Consider the following 15165-nt stretch of genomic DNA (forward strand, 5'->3'; position numbering starts at 1 on the left):
TATCCTTGATGGCTACTTCACAAACCACTCAAACGAGAATGGCAGGTCTCCATAAACACCTCAGACATTACCATGAAATATCAGGCCCACTAGATCCACAAAATAAGCATAATCCAGATTGTAAATTGAAATGAGTTGAAATTCATAGGTTCTGATTGGGGGTGAAGAGAAGTCCGACCTTGAAGGCTGTCATGTGACTTCAAAACCAGTTTTATGCACTAGGAATTTCAGAAAATCTCAAATGATACCAGACTTGCCTTTATAAAAAGCATCAAGTGCATGTTGATCAAAAGCATTTTTAAGTTTTTTTTTCAGAGAAGGATATTAGTCTTTAGCTACAGACTGCTTAACTTCAAAGGCAACCAATGTAAAGGAAATCTGGGATGCAGGCCTTTTAATTTTGACATTCTTACTTCTGTGAAGTCCCTAGTGATGATTTACTGAGACATCCCACTCTCCCTCCCTCTCCCTTGCTCCATTCTTTCCTCCTCCTCCTCCTCCTCCTCCTCCTCCTCCTCCTCCTCCTCCTCCTCCTCCTCCTCCTCATCCTCCCCCTCCTCCTCCTTTTCCTCCTCCTTCTCCCACCTCTCTCTTGTGCTGTATTGGCATGTGTATTTGTGTTCCAATGTATATAGTCATAGCGCTTGGTGAACAACAGAATATATATATATATATATATATATATATATATATATATATATATATCTGTATGAACACTTTCAGATATTTGCAGACATATATAACCATTTAACTTCAGTGCAATGTTCAGGGAGTTAAACCTGGTCTTAGAGAAGTATTGATGTGTGGCTGGAATGGTGCAGCTGGACTGTAGAGAGGGCAGTAAAGGAAGGAAGAGACGGAGGTATCAAACTACCCCAGAAAAGAAAACATTTTTTGCAGAGGGTGGGATAAAAGCAAGTGTTGGTGGTTATACTTATTTCTAATGTAAGCATCAGTGCTCCACTTTGGTTTACTTTTCTGTCTTTCAATAGAAGGACGATCAAGACAAAGTTGTAATCATGACTTTCTGAAGCTATTATTATGTCAAGAAATCTAATTCTGCCTAGGCTACAGCTCATAGGTCCCACTCATGCCTACCTCATTGTTGTGTTTCATAGTTCACGGTATAAACCACCCTGAGGACAGTTTCAACAGCATCATTGGCGTAACCCGTCACCCCGTGCCACACTCCTGGCCTCCCCATAGCATAGTTTCTGAACTCAGCATGCTAAGCTCTGAGTCATCGTGTTAATGGAAAGGCCTTAGGCCTCCCCTTACTGTGAGAAGGAGCACTGTAAGATGAAGGAGTGATGTTCCCATATGCTAAGACACTTGGACTTTCTGTTCTTATGCTCCCTTTGTCCCCTGTCTGAGTGTGAGGACACACTCCTCTATAGGAGGGATGCTGCTCTTTTACATTGCTTTTGACAGCATTTCTAATTGCCCAGTTTTGTATACAATCCAGTAGTAGGCACGACTACTTTCTCCCTGCTGTCTTTTTAAAAGAATAGTATCACACAGTGGGACTAACCAGGAAGTAAGGAAGCACCATTTTCAGGACCACAGTCAGTTCTTCAGTGACTATGCCCTTAATGCTGTGAAATGCATTCCAATCCATCCCATAATCAGCCTCCAAACGCTGACACAATTGCATCCACTAGCAAGATTTTGCTGAAAGGACCCAGATATAGCTGTCTCTTGTGAGGCTATACAGGGGCCTGGCAAACACAGAAGTGGATGCTCACAGTCAGCTATTGGATGGATCACAGGGCCCCCAATGGAGAAGCTAGAGAAAGTACCCAAGGAGCTAAAGGGATCTGCAACCCTATAGGTGGAACAACAATATGAACTAACCAGTACCCCCTGGAACTCGTGTCTCTAGCTGCATATGTATCAAAAGATGGCCTAGTCGGCCATCATTGGGAAGAGAGGCCCCTTGGTCTTGCAAACTTTATATGCCCCAGTACAGGGGAACGCCAGGACCAAGAAGTGGGAGTGGGTGAGTAGGGGAGTGGGAGGGGAGAGGGTATGGGGAACTTTCGGGATAGCATTGGAAATTTGAAATGTATATAAAGAAAATATCGAAGAAGAAGAAGAAGAAGAAGAAGAAGAAGAAGAAGAAGAAGAAGAAGAAGAAGAAGAAGAAGAAGAAGAAGAAGAAGAAGAAGAAGACTGTGTCTTTAAGTAGAAACCCTGCTGTCACTCCCAAAGGGACACATACTCTTCCATTTGTGGCTGTCTGGACATTGTAACATCCCTGCTAACTCATTTTTCTGTAACACAAGTCCTCTACTGAGTTCCATTTCTCAGGCTACCTGAAGGGTTCTTTTGTTTTGTTTTGTTTTGTTTTGCTTTTAAATAGTGACACCATAGAAAAGATGATGGAATTGAGAGATAGTTTCATCGTTATGGCACACAGGATTTTGTGAGGAGGCAGCCTAAGCTTCCCCATTTTCACCCGAGCATGCTAGTTCAAACAATTCCACATTTTTTTGTAACTCATAATCTCTATGATATAATCTATATAAATATCTTAGGAAAGAAACAAAATCCCCAAGCATATCAGAGAACAAAGTTCAAAACTAATTATCCAAATATACAACATTAAAACTGAAATGTCTTGTTGCCAGACCAGAAGGGTTTCAACTGTTTATCTTGTCTCTTGATAGTGATAAAATTTCTCTGAAAAATAACAGAGTCTGAAAAAAAAGAGTATATACATTTAGCAAAATGCATAAATATAAGAGCATATTGAAAGCCAAGGAGCATACAACTACAAGAAGTTGGGGACATAGATTCCACAACCATTTTGTTTGTGTGATGAAATTAAAATCATGTAATGAAGGGGACTGATTAATTGAACTGAGATATCTTTCTTAATTTGTTTAAGTTTGTCTTAGGTCATATTTCTGTAACAAATAAACCATAGGTGGGGTGCTTAGACAAATAAAATTTGACTTGCTTCTCACAATTCTGGAGTCCAGGGAGCACACAATCAAGGCATCAGCAAACTTGGTACCTTGTGATGACTGTCTTCTGGTTTGCAGGTGGCTTCATTCTTGACGGACTTCCCAGCAGGAGACAGAGCACAGAGCATAGCTACCTCATGTCTCTGCGTGAGGGCATTGATCCCGTTCCACTGATCTGTACAATCATGATTTGTAAAGGCCCCGTGTCTAAAGACCATCACCCTGAGCAGCAGGGATTATGCAGCGGGCTGAGGAATAGAGGTTTACTGAGTAATACGTGGGCCTAATGAGTAGGTACTTCAGGTATCAGTGAAACAAGGCGACAAAAATGTTTGCAGGGCTATTAACATTGAGTACTGCAAAGATAAACTTAGAACTTTGTTAAGGAGAAATATGTATGGGACTTCTCCACTCTCATTTTTAATCACTTAGTAGTCAAATTTACTATTTCATGGCAGATGGTGCTCCATTTTACCTTCCATCTTACAGCTATTCTGAAGAGTCTTGCAGAGCCCTGGCAGTCAGTGAAGACTGACAAGGCCTCCAAGGGCACCAGCACAGGCAGTAGGGAACAGCACTCAAACCCACCAGAGCTATCTTTGCTCAGGGAAAGAATGTGCAAAAGAGAACCTGAAAGCAGCTTTGGCTCTGTGACCGAAGGAGGATAACACACTATCAGATTCCTCATCAGTAGAGTAGATAGACAGTACAAATGGCTATACATTTCAAGTTTAGAGTTCAATATAATGATTTATGGAGAAGATCAGTCATTTGAACCTAGTGTTCATACCCACTTCTCTTCAGAGATATTACAACCCTACACTTCTTGATCCTGTTTCTATACCTCCCTGCACCCAAGGGAAATAGTGTCTGGATGATTAGAAAGGGCAGTAACACCTAAGTAAACACACTCCTGGGCTGGCAAGTCATCACAAATAACTCACCTTTCATCAGTACATAGGCTTCGTCTGCTCTGCTCTGTGTTCTCAAACACTGCCTATTCCAGGTGGTTCCCTAACTGTTTAGCTGAGGGGGCCTTGAACTTCTTTCTTGTCCACTAGCCTCTACTCTGGAGTGCAGGAATTAGGGGCATGGTGAACACATCAGGTTTTATCTGGTGCTATGGACTGAACCCAGGGCTTGTGTGTGCTAGGCGAGCCCTGTACCACCTGACCCACCACACCCAGCTCAGCGCTGATTTCAAAACTGGAATCATCACGTTATCACACGTCCCTTTCTGTGTGAGTGCTCAGTGCTGTTCATGCCTTGTTGCTATCTTCACAGACACAGCTCTTCTTTATCCACGGACCTGGGAATATGAGGTATTATTAAAAAACACAGAAACAAGGTGCAATGTCCAATCCGTACTATAGGTAGTAGTCTTTACATGACAAGGTGCAATGTCCAATCCATACTATAGGTAGTAGTCTTTACATGACAAGGGGCAATGTCCAATCCGTACTATAGGTAGTAGTCTTTACATGACAAGGTGCAATGTCCAATCCGTACTATAGGTAGTAGTCTTTACATGACAAGGTGCAATGTCCAATCCGTACTATAGGTAGTAGTCTTTACATGACAAGGGGCAATGTCCAATCCGTACTATAGGTAGTAGTCTTTACATGACTCCCTTAACTGGATCTTTTGGTCTATCTAACTATTATTAAGACAGACATGGTTACGGCACATTGCTTTTAGGTTGGAGGTGAATAGTCAGCCATACAGTATAATCCTTCCTCCATCCCAAACAGACGTGGTATATAGGTTTCTAGGAGACATTATGAAAAAAAAAGTACTTTGTGTTTTAGTTTTCTAATTATTTTACAATTCATATTTCCAGAATGTAGAAAAGTTAACACAGTTTGAGCGAGTCTCCTCTTCTTTTTCCTCCAGGAATCTTTCTGGCACTTACAAGTTCAGAATGCTTTTGTGCATTCCAAGCAGTCTTGCCCAGACTCTGCCACCTGTTCCGTCATTCTGGGTGTATTTAGGGTAGAGTTCTTTTCCATATGGGCAGTGTAATTCCATTAAGTAGCAATCCAGCACAGTTACTTTTTTTTTCCTTAACGTTAAACCTCGAGAGTTAATCGCCCATCTGTGTGTAATCATCAATTCCATTAAGCCTTATGGCCGTGTCAGATTATCCAACATTTACACAGTACTCCTTTCTTCACAGGAAACACATTTGATAATTAAGGGCATGGTGGAATCTAAGTTTTTGCGCCTGACTTTGAAGATCTAGTGTCTTATATTTAATCTGGACTCAGCTTCACCTCTCTTCAGTCACTGAGCTGTGGCTACACAGTGTACCTGGATATGATTCCACCAGATTCTAAGTGAGAAACACATGATGCTCACATGGACACAGGTAGCATAATGGTATCATTGGCGTTTTTGCTAACCTACAAAGCTTATCTTCCATGCTTATCTCTAAGTGGCTAAATCACAGTGGGTGTTGATGAGAGTGGCCTTCGGCCACAGTGTGTGTGTGAGCTAAACCTTGCACCTTTCTCCTTGACTTTGTAATTTGTGGCCATGTTTATTACTGAAGACTAGGACTCTATAGGATCAGAAAGTGATTATGAACATCCCAGTCAAACTTAAAGTTTGATTATTTATGAATAAAATATTAAAGATTGTGCATAACATTGCTTACTTTCAGAATTTTGAGGATGTTTTGTTAATTTAGCAAATGAGTCAAATAAAAAAAAAAGGACTAGAATGAATCTGGGAGAATGGCTCAGTCAATAAATTACTTGCCTTGCGAATCCAAGGCCTAATTTTGATCCCTGAGGCTATTCAGAACTGATAGGTATTATGGCAGTTGCTGTGCTTATGACGGCAACATTGGATAGGTAGAGAAAGGGGGGGGGGTCTTGGGTCTCATTAGTCAGCCAGTCTTGCTGAAACAATTGGTGTTAGACCAATAGGAATCCCTGTCTGAAAGGAGGTGAACAGATATCCTGAGGATGACACCTGAAGCTATTCTCTACCCATCATATCCACACATGTGTGTCAACACACACACACACACACACACACACAGAGAGAGAGAGAGAGAGAGAGAGAGAGAGAGATACAGAGAGACAGAGAGAGACAGACACACAATGCACAGAGATAGATAGATAGATAGATAGATAGATAGATAGATAGATAGATAGATAGATAGAGATAGAACAAAATAATTAAAAAAGTATTCTATACTCTATGTTGCAAGATGCAATGTTGATACATTAGTGGCGTATGAGAAGGCCACTATCCTATTCTCTTGGTGTTGAACATTTCTAATATATTTATTCTAAAAAAGTTAGTAAAGTGTATTGCAAGTATTCCATTTAAATATTACAAATAACAGCACTGTTCTAGAAAACTGGAGGTATTTGTGGTACAGTTAAGTGAGTATACTTTTTAAAAATAATCCATTTCCTTCACTGTGTTAATCTCAGAAATTATACATTTGGTATCATTTGCTTTACTTCAATAGGATAATTGAAACGTCTTTCCTTAGTCTATCAAAATATAAATAACCTGATGCATCATAGGTCACATCTTGAATACCTTGAAGCAGCTCAGGCTCGTTTTGTATCTCTGTCTAGTGTCTGGACCAGGTGAAGCTCAGACTTCTCATGGTCTGCTGGCTGGAGAGCCAGACTATCAGAGAGACATACTTGGCCTTTGTGGAACAGCAGGTCTGGACAGCTCAGTTCACTGCACAGCCAACTCAGAAGCCCTTCCGGAGCAAATCTGGCCCAGAAGGCTGCACATATTTCAGCCTGGATAGACCCTTCATGTTCAACAGAGCCTCTGCAGCGATGATGAGGTCCTCCATATTGCTCACACAAAGCTGCAGTATGGGACAGGAAATCTGGCTCTTTAACCCTCTGGCTGCTGCACATGACTATTTGGCTAGCAAAGCAGAAAAAATGTCGACAGCCTAAGGTTTCAACGATTAGTAACAGGTTTTTGAGTGATTTTTCCCCAGAATGTGCTAGTATAAATAGAGGCCTGTGAGAGTGTACTTTGTGGATTTTTTTTCTTTCTTTTGGTATTGTGATTTGTTTGTTTCCATTTCTTTTTTGTATGTGTGTGACACATTCTCTTTTGTGACTGTGGATGCCCAAGCTAAATACCCAAATGCACGCTCAAGTGAAGGCACTCACTCCTGGCACCCCCTAACCTGTAAGTGAAGGCACTCACTCATGTCTTCCCTAATCTGGTGTCTGCATTGTGACTTCAGGTAGATTTCTAGTCTTCTAAACCTATCTGTCCTTGAGAGCTCTATTAGTTTAATCTACTCAAGACTGTACATACAGACTAGATATCTTAAGATATAATACCAGAATACTATTTAGTGTAAGATTTAAGGATTTTTCTTTTTAAGGAGTAATCAGCTATTTACTGAAAATTTGATGCTTAACAAACAATGCCACGTATTAGTTTGTGTCTTAGAAAACACAAAATTAGGGAGTAGGTTTATAACTTGAGCAGCTTGCTATATGTTACTCACCACAGGTAACAAATGGTTAAAAGTAATGTTGTGTAGGGAGAACATAAGAGACTTAAGCTCAATTACTGAAATGCATTTTCTCATCACTTGCTAACTGTCTAGTACAAAAGAGCAGCGTTTGTATCTTGGATTATATATATATATATAAAACTTATCTCCTATAGATTCTACATTATAGATAAGGACACACTGTGACTTCCAATGTCTTGGCATGGATATCTTGGTGGAAAACTATATTTTCTACTTTTCAGTATGAAAGAAAATGGAATTACTATTGTATTAGAAACTATAAGTCTTATATAAATGAATGCAAAAGGCCATTAGGCCTATGACTCCTGTTTGCCAATGATGCTTCTAGTTGGTTGTTAATCCTGGCTCATTTTTCTTCAATATGCTGCAGTTCCTCTTCCTTATTGAAACAACAAAGGCAAGGGGACACTGCAAGTTTCTTCTGCATATATTTAGATGTTAAATTTTTCCAAGTCAAAACAAAAACAAAAACCAACGAAACAAACCCTTTTCTAGCCTTTATTCACATAGAGTCAGAGGGGTCTCCAAGCTTCCTATTTCTACTTACAACCTTGAGAGACTCTCAGTTCAGTGGCTGCTTTCTTGAACTGGCCCTGTGTTTTGTGAATACCATTCCCCAAATAAGTCTTAATAAAGTCATACTGTATCCTATCCCCCTTGATTCTCAGTGATTTCTGGTGTTCTCCCTTCTTTCTTATCTTCTTTCAACTTCCCTTAAGAAAGTTCAGAAATCATCTCTCCAAGTTCCTTTATGATATTACCCCCTCTACCTTTCCTGTCATGTTCATGTGTCCCTGATTATATATACATCCTTCCCTGCCAGGCCTTGACTTTAGCTACATGAAAACCTCCACTAACTTCCTCCTGCAGCAGATGGAAACCAACACAGAGAACTACAGCTAGGCATTATTGGGGGGGGGGGAGATAGGAAAGGAAGAGGAAGAGGCAGAGGCAGAGGCAGAGGCAGAGGCAGAGGCAGAGGCAGAGGCAGAGGCAGAACAGAGACAGACAGACAGACAGAGACAGAGAGACTAGTCTTGAAACACTAAGCTCTAATTGAGATCAAATCTCTCCCCTCAGAGGTTAGGGAACCCATCTGAGGAGGAGGAGGAAGAGGAAGAGGAGGAAAAGGAAAGAATGTAAGTCTCATAGGGGATGGAATACACTAGAAGAACAAGGCCCTCTAAATTAACCAAGCAAGTCACTCACAGTGACAGAAGCAGCAAGCACAGGGTCTACAACATAAAACATACATATTGTCTCTCTGTTTAATATTTTTATGGGAGTTTTGAGTGTGTGAAAGGTGGTTCTCTGACTCTTGTGCCTCCTCTTGGGCTCTTTTTGTTCTTTTAGTTTGCCTTGTCCCACTTCATTGTGATGCTTTTTGTTTTATCTTATTATATTTTATGTTGTTATGTTTTGCTGCTATCTTTTAGAAACCTGTTTTTTGTTTTATTTGTTTTTGTTTTTGTTTTTATAATGAGAGAGAGAAAAGGGGTGGATCCAGAGGGGAGGGCGGGTGCGGAGGAACTAGGAGGAGCAGAAGGAGAGGACAGTGTAATGAGGTATATTGCATGAGATAAGAATCTATCCTCACTTGAGGGGAGAGTAGACTCTGCTACCTATTCCATTGCTCTTCTTTGGGTTATAAAGATGCATGTACTATCAGTTTAAAACCACAACCTAATGTGTGATTTTTTTCTCCTATTCATCTTAGAAGGTAGTTTTTCTGTCACATACTTTGATAATGTCACCAGTACATGCCAATAATAATCTGAGCTGGAATACAGATTTATTAGGCACCTGCCTGTCAGTTCTATCTTCTAAATATGAAATATGTTTTCTATTTGTTCTTGCTTCCCCAAATTTACTGCTAGTACATATTTCATGTATATATCATCCACAAACTAAAGAATTCTATAGTGATATTTACTACTGCCTAATCTTCTGTCCACACTGGCACATCACTATCCTCATAACACATAAAACCATCACGGTTTTACCTGATGGAAGCCAAAGCATTCACAGGATGATTTTTCTCCAAACTTGTTCCATCTCAGTATAAGCTCAGAGGCAAAGCCAACAACTATCTTCCTAATGTCATACTTTTAATTTTATTTTTATATCTCTCTGAAAACTCTACTTTGAGCATCTTCAAACTCAGTAGAAAGATCCCCCCTCCTTTCAGCAGTGAACCTTGAATGTGGGTTTTTTTTCCTTCAATTATGAAAATAGATTTGTTTACACACCAGTCTCTCTCTCAAGATTGAGCTCCTCTGGGAGGAACAGGCTTTGTTAGACTTATTAAGTGTTTATTGAATTCTATCCAGGGACAGTCACAATGTCTGGAACATTGTGTGAAAACAAATTTGCATTGAATAAATGCATGTAGGCACGAGTGAAAGATGAACGCAGCAACAAATTTTGATCATTAGAAAATAGGAAAACAATAACTTCTATTCAGAAGATGAAGAGGAGCCTCATTTTCAGGAAGTGTAAAGTAAAGGCCTCAGTTTCTGATATTAATAATTGTGATAACAACCACAGTTTAGAATTTATATAAATATTTGCAGCACTTTCATATTGAAAGCATCACTTATAAGGACAATACATCAGCATGACCTCTAGTGCCCTTGAGTTTAGCAAGAGACACTTAGGAACATAATACATGCCATGCAAACCATACTCATGCAACATGTTGGTGTAAAACTAACTAAAATAATCTACTGTTCTCCTCGTCATTAAATATCATAATAAGAGCTATTCTCTAAAATTAGTCTAGAATGTGAGCGCATCCTACTTTAATCAGTTACAAAAGTTCTCTTTCTTCAATCAAAGAAAGGTATTAGTGAAATGAATGAGAGTAATTAAATCTAATTTAGTCATGCAAATGAGTTTAATTAAAAGAAATCCATCCTCTAATAACTTCAGGGGAAAATGGAGTTCCTTATGGAGTTTGAAATTTAGCTAAGCTCACAAGACACAATATCTGAACTGATGAGACCACACTGTTGTAATCTGCTTGTGTAAATATTGACACATGTAGCATTTAGTTTGTCTCACAGTGATAATACTTGCTCTAGGCTTCTGATGAAATCTGGCATTTATAATTATTAAAAAGATGTTTGTTAAAAATGCTCCTACCCATCATGTTCATTCTATGAATTTAATTTCTGCAGCTTTGACCTTCAGAAAAATTCTTTTGACTAAAGAGAGCTTAAGAAAATGAATTTAAATTCAAGATTGGTTAAGCAAGGTGTGGAACAGGTAGGTCTGGTGCCAAGCAAGGGAGGCTCCCTGTCCTGAGGATGCTTACAGTCTATCAACCATAATGTCTTTTGTATACAGCAATTGTAGGGATCTAATCTAAAACAAAATACAAAACCCCAATACCATAAAGAATAAACAGGATTTCATGGAGAACATGAACCATGACACTTTTTCAGAATGACTGTAAAGAGGTAAGAAATTCTCCACTAATAAAGAATAATTTGAGCTGTCCTGAGGGAAGAAGAGACTTCACAATTTCAACATGTGTGTGTGTGTGTGTGTGTGTGTGTGTGTGTGTGTGTGTGTGTGTGTGTGAGGGGGGGGCGGGGAGAGAGAGAGAGGAGAGGAGGGGAGAGGGAGAGAAGGGGGAAGGCATTAAAGACATTAGTAGGTAAGTCTCAGGATTTGTTCAAAACTGTATCAGTCTAATGAGTTATTTTAGAAGCTCTTTAATAAACAGCTCATAGCCAGCCTCAGATCAGAACGGGAATGATTTAGGGTACTCACGTTAGGACACAGAGATGGAAAAGTTTTAAACAATGAAGAGGTGTAACTGTCATTTCTAATGAGTAATCTGATTAAAACTTAAAACAACTTTGTTGTGGAGGAAACATGAAGGTAAACAGAGCATGCTGGGGAGATGACTGGTGTGTTATCTGAAGGCGAGATGTAGCTCTAATTAAGGACAGAGACAGAGAGAATGCAAATTGGTTCTCAGTCTGTGGGTTATGACCCCTTTGGGGTTACATGACCTTTTCACAGGGGTTGAATATCAGATATCCTGCTTATCAAATATTTACATTATTATTCAGAACAGTAGCAAAATCACAGTTATGAAGTAACAATGAAAATAATTTTATGGTTTGGGGGGGGGGGTCACCACAGCATTAGGAACTGTATTAAGGGGTTGTTGCAGCATTAGGAAGGTTGAAGGCAACTGATGTAAAGGAAGGGAGAGTGTCTGAATATGTCTTCTGTGGCCTGTGAATTTCTAAAATGGGTGCCTGGGTGGATAGTATGGTGCTCAACTAGTTAGGGGGCATTGGAAAGAAACCCCATCTAATCCTGCCTACAGTACATAAAGGGCAACCCCCTGCCTCATCCACCCTCCAGAACTTATTCTGCCTTTTCACTTTCCGTTCACCTGTCACACATCCATCTCTCTTAAGAGTGGATTCATGTTTATTCAATATAAGCTCCATGAAGAGGGAATTTTGTAGTGTTGTTTATGGGTGTGTCTTGAAATTGTATGACAGAGTAGATCAATCCCAAGATGCATGGTTACCCATGTCAATAGTACTGAGGGTTTGAGAAAATAAGCTCCAGGCCTTTTGTTCCACCCCCTTCCTGTTTGGGAGTGCTTTGATTTTAAAGAAGGAATTGTACAGCTGATTAAACAATGTATATGCTGAACATCAGCATAAAGGTTTCAAAAGCTATCATGAGAGAGTTTAGACTAAAGCAACAATACTTCATTTAGTTCTTCTAACACTTGCTTCAGTTATCTAGAATCTTTAAGAATATTCATCAAGTTTTCTGTCTGGAGCAGGAAAGCTGGTGACTGTTAAAGATTCTCCCAGAATTCTATAAGTCTGACTGAAATTGTGCATGGAAAAATAAGAGCTCCACACCCCTCAGCCCAATTGCCTGCAGTTTCCTCTCATCTGAAATCTCTACCAGGAAGCATTGATGATAGGACAATTCTGGAAATCCAAATCGCTAGATTCACTTTCACAAGACAAGGGACTGAGAAGGGAGCAATGGCACATTAGAGTCACTAGACACACACTGGACATCTCCAGGCACACACAAGACTCACACTGGACACAAGCACTTCCAGCAATGTGTGGTGAATAATGCATGCCTGGTATACTGGACATAGTGCTTTATTACAGCCTACTAGCTGTGGATTGAATCTGCATACGATAGGCTGTCAATAATAGCATCAATATGCATGTTGAATGTTCTCCCTCCTTCCAAAATTCATTTTAAAAACTAACACTCTCTCCTGAGTGGATGAAATGAAACCAAGAAGATGTGTAGTTCTGTGGAAATAGCCTAGGAAAGTCCTTGGACATAAGGATGAATGTCAAGATGATGACTATTATAATGAAAATCCTGAGTCCACTGAAACTGGGTTGGATAAAGTCAGGGTGTGTGATCACTCACGCAATCATGATGGCTGCTTTCTTTGACATTCTAGAAGTAAACTGCAAATATCTCACAATATTTGTCTGTAAGGAATCACCATACCCCTGAGTTTAGAAGACCTAGGTAGATGACATCAAATGAAAAGAACAGAAGGAAAGGTTAACAGTATTTTTTATTCATTATCAATTATTTACAATTTATATACTCTTGTAGTTACTGAAAATTTTATGATGCATATTTTCTTTCTAAATGTTTGTGTGCATGTGTGTGTGTGCTACCTGTGACCATGCATGGCATGGAAGTCGTATGGAAATTAGAAGGCAGTTGTGTGGAGCCAGTTCTCTCCTGCCCTCCCACCTTTTCAGGACTTCCAGAGACCAAGCACAGGTCATCAGGCCTGGGTACACTTCACCTTCACCTCTAAGCTGGCTCATCCGCCCTTGATATATCTTCTCATTGGATTTTATTTGCCTCCAAAGTGTACAAGTGCTTAAGCGAGACACAGTATCTGACATTAGCTATGATAGCAAAAAAAAAAAAAGGGGGGGGGGGAAGGGAGATATACACAAATTAAACCACATACTTATATGAAAGTGTCTTTATGATACTCAGTACCAGGTATAATGAGTATATACAAATTCAAAAATATTAAAGTGTTGACGACTTCCTTACTTTTTTTTAAATTTGTACCTTTAAAACAATTTTACTGATTTTAAAAAGAGAAATCTATCCATTGAGAATATAATCAATCAGTCAATCAATCAATTGCAAAACTTCTGCAAATGAAAAATCTCTGGCTTCTTTCCAGCCCTGACCTGGATTTTCAATCTGCACGGTTTCTCACTCACTGCATCAGTGACTCCACAGCAAACATGGCTGAGGATGCGGGGCACCCATTCACTTTCCTCCTCCTTTGCAAACTCCTACGCAATACTTTCTGAACCCTTGCAGTTGTGTCTTGGATGTACAACCCAGTTTTAGGACAATAAATAGAAGATATAGTAACTATTACTTCTAGGCCTAAACATCTCAACATGTGGTCGGCTCATTTCTCTCCCTTTCACATTCTCTAAAAAGCTTCTTAGAATTGCCCATGATAAGTTTTATATATGTGTGTGTATATATATATATATATATATATATATATATACACACACATATATACACACACATACACACACACACACATATATATATATACACACACACACACACACACATATATATATACACACACACACACACATATACACACACACACACACACACACACACACACACACATATATATATATATACACACACACACACACATACATTTATATAAACATACACACACACACACACACATACACACACACACACACACACACACACACACACACACACACACACAGATGGGCTGTGGGTCACCAGACTACTTAGGTAAGTGTACGGAATGCCTTTTCTGGGACTCCACTCAGAGATAGTGAAAGTAAAACTTGTGTCTCTGAATGACTGCTTGGTGCAGATTCCCTTTTCTCCCATTCCATTGGCATCTCTGTGTGCATTGAAAGTGTAACAGGTTTAGCTCTGAGATGTGAGGTTTTATTTGCTACTGCAGCCTAACTTAACCTAATTAACAAAGTCTGGCCGTTCTGGGTAGGTAAGAGGTAATGGTTGTCAAACTGAATCGCAGAAGGAATTGTTACTACAGATACCCGTCAAGCATGTATATCTTGGATTTTCCTCAGTCGGTTCCCATCACCCAACAGCTGGTCACTGAAGTGGCCATGCTCTGGTTTGTTGAGGTGATCTATCCCTGTGTGAATCTGTTGTAGGCACCTTCTACACAGAAGGAGGCACTCATCATATTTGACAGTCTTGTGACACACAGTCTGTATTTTGAGAAGAGTGAGGAAAACTACCATTTTTAAAAAATTTTATATTAGACATTTTATTTACATTTCAAATATTATCCCCTTTCCTGGTTTCCCCTCCAAAAACCCCCTATCCCATCCCCCCTTCTCCTACTTCTATGAGGGTGATCCCTCCACCCACCCCCCCCCCCACATCCATGTCTTGGCATTCCCCTATACTGAGGCATCAAGCTTTCGCAGGACCAAGGGCCTCTCCTCCCATTGATGTCCTACAGGGCTATCCTCAGCTACATATGCAGCTGGAGCCATGGGTCCCTCCATGTGTACTCTTTGGTTGGTGGTTTAGTTCCTGGGAGCTCCAGGGGCGGGGGGGGGGGTG

At 40.0% G+C, this 15165-nt stretch overlaps 1 long non-coding RNA gene across 1 annotated transcript in view; it reads left to right on the forward strand.

The window, feature by feature from the left end:
- The window catches only part of 4930467D21Rik (RIKEN cDNA 4930467D21 gene), a 195710-nt gene that overhangs the window by 166547 nt on the left and 13998 nt on the right, over positions 1–15165 (forward strand). The window contains exon 6 of the long non-coding RNA NR_045981.1: positions 5146–5348. This is a non-coding gene — a long non-coding RNA (RIKEN cDNA 4930467D21 gene). The remainder of the gene's footprint in view (positions 1–5145; positions 5349–15165) is intronic.

The sequence above is a fragment of the Mus musculus genome, chromosome 5 (assembly GCF_000001635.26).
Source record: "Mus musculus strain C57BL/6J chromosome 5, GRCm38.p6 C57BL/6J".
Classification (NCBI taxonomy): Eukaryota; Metazoa; Chordata; class Mammalia; order Rodentia; family Muridae; genus Mus; species Mus musculus.